The sequence below is a fragment of the Primulina eburnea genome, chromosome 6 (assembly GCF_022965805.1).
Source record: "Primulina eburnea isolate SZY01 chromosome 6, ASM2296580v1, whole genome shotgun sequence".
NCBI lineage: Eukaryota > Viridiplantae > Streptophyta > Magnoliopsida > Lamiales > Gesneriaceae > Primulina > Primulina eburnea.
In genome coordinates, this window is record NC_133106.1 from 34,692,956 (window position 1) to 34,695,730 (window position 2,775).

Below are 2,775 nucleotides of genomic sequence, written 5' to 3' on the forward strand. Positions count from 1 at the left end.
TAGAAGCCATCGATAAGCCAAATTTCCTTATACAGTCAACACATGAGTTATCAAATTAAAATTAGTTAGCACGTTTTAAAGTCAAGTAATTTCGATTTAAGCAAATATTTACCAGCTAAACCTTTTTCAATAGTTATGTATACCAATTTAATTTACTAGTTTATGTACAAAAACCATACATGTACGGTATACACCAAAGCCAGTACTATATAAAAATTAAACAATAAATTATTATGTTCCAATTAGTGAGGCTAAATAACTTCACCATTTTTAATTTTGAAGTCTCTCAATAAAAAATCAAATAATATTACCTCTTTGTTGTGTTTTGTACAAGATGCCCAAAAATAAAACAGATTTGCGGATTTCACATGCAAATATATTGTGTAAGAAAACACTCTCGTGTAACATAAAATCACCAATTTTGCAGTCGGCCACCGATATAGATGTAGTAGTAGTTGTCGACCCAAACGTGGCAAACAAGGAAGAGGGAAAACGCTCAGTGGCACGTACGTGTAGCATATATATTTTTTCCAGAATCATGTTTGCATGCAACAAATTTTCCATCATTTCTCAAAGCCAACTCTCAGGTGCAAAAATGGATGGTTTCTCACTACCGTATCTCACTGCCATTGTCATCGTAGTATCCTTATTCTGGTATTTTGGGATTTCCAAAACATCTAAAAAGGAAGCACATCCGATCCCACCGGGTCCTCGGGGCCTGCCTATTCTTGGATACCTACCTTTCCTTGAGGTCAACTTGCACAAACAATTCACAGAATTGGCTAAAAAATACGGCCCAGTCTACAAGCTCTGGCTTGGTAGCAAACTATGCGTAGTAATCAGCTCACCGTGCCTGATAAATGAAGTTGTGAGAGATCAAGACACGATTTTCGCCAACCGGGATCCCCCCGTTGCAGCCATAGTCATCACCGGCGGACTAGACATAGTGTGGTCTCCGTACGGGCTGTACTGGCGGGATATGCGTAAACTATTCGTGCGTGAGATGCTAAGTAACAGAAATCTTGAAGCTTCCTACTTCCATCGAAAAAACGAGGTTGAAAAGGTTGTTAAAAAGCTTGTATACGAAGGCTGGTAGTTCTGTTGAAATTGGCGATTTGATATTCATTACTGAACTGAATGTGGTTTTGAGTTTGCTTTGGGGTGGTACGATGGATAAGAAAATAATCGATAGAATTGGAAGTGAGTTTCGGGAGGTTATGTCGAAACTCGTAGATTTGATGGGAAAGCCAAACGTTTCTGATTTTTTCCCAGTTTTGGCTAAGTTTGATGTTCAAGGAATAGAGAGAGAAGCAAAGAGTTTGTTACCATGTTTCCATGAAATTCTTGATTCTATAATATGCGAACGTATGAAGACAATTAAGAGTGGAAAGAGTGAGGACGGAAGAAGAAAGGACTTTTTGCAAATTCTTTTGGAGCTTAAGGAGCAAGAAGATTCCGAGAGATCGATAAATCTGCCTCAAATGAAGGCTATATTAACGGTACGTAATTTCTTCGACGCTTCGCCTTTTATTTTTAATTTAATTTAATTGTTTTATTAAAAAAACAACCCAACAAAGGAACAACGGTATTGTACTAAGCTATGAGGTGTGCGAATGGGAACATCTAGATTTTTGGTATAAATCTTCATATGGTGTGTAAAAAATAATACATATACATATAATATATGATACATGAAAACAAGAAAGCATAAATATTCAACGTGAAAACATGTAAAATTGTACAGAAAATCTATAACTAAAAATTCTCTGCAATAGGATATCGTCATTGGAGGCACCGATACAACAGGGACAACAATTGAATGGGTAATGGCTGAGGTTTTGAACAATCCACAAGTAAAGGGAAGAGTGCAAGAGGAGCTAGCAGAAGTAGTAGGTCTAAAAAATACAGCGGAAGAATCCCACATACCAAAACTACAATATTTGGATGCCGTTGTAAAAGAAACTTTTCGTCTTCATCCACCGGTTCCGCTGCTAATCCCAAGGCTTCCAAGTCAATGCAGCATAATTGGAGGATACACAATCCCAAAGGGCTCAAGTATGTTCTTGAACATGTGGTCCATTCATAGGGATCCTCTCCTTTGGGAAAACCCGTCTGAATTTAAGCCTGATAGGTTTTTGAACGACCCTGGAAATTTTAATTTCAATGGGAACAATTTCCAGTATCTCCCGTTTGGATCGGGGAGGAGGGTTTGCCCTGGAATTCTCCTGGCTGAGAGGATGGTAATGCACTTGTTGGCCACTCTTTTCCATTTGTTTGATTGGGAGTTGCCCGAGGGATCAGAAAAGATTGATTTGTCTGAAAAGTTTGGGATTGTTACGAGGAAGAGGACGCCCTTGATTGCTATTCCTTCTCCGAGGTTGGATGATTCGGACATGTATGCGTAAATTAATGTATATCGTTTGCTATTTTACTGCCTTGTTGGTTTCGAAGATGTCGAACAATCCAAATAATTTTGTGAATTCTTCTTTGCGTCACTTGTTTTACCTTGAATTCGTAATGACAATTGTATCGAACAACGACGAGATGGCCTCTGTAGGGTTTTAGGACTTTATTAGATAATGATATTAGCGGAAATTTGGTCAAATTCTAAATACAGTTCACAATTATAGTTATTGATCGATAAGAGTTTGATTTTACCGATAATGTTAAAATAATTCCCCAAATTTAATTTACCTAACAAGTTTTTTTTTAAATAATTACTATTTTTCCAAATCTTAATGTCCATAAATATGGTTAATTTAACATCACTAAATT

At 37.1% G+C, this 2,775-nt stretch overlaps 1 pseudogene; it reads left to right on the plus strand.

Annotated features, from left to right (window-relative positions):
• The first annotated feature begins 443 nt into the window (after window positions 1-443).
• On the plus strand, window positions 444-2,530 carry LOC140833541 (labd-13Z-ene-9,15,16-triol synthase, chloroplastic-like; annotated as a pseudogene).
• Window positions 2,531-2,775: the final 245 nt, after the last annotated feature.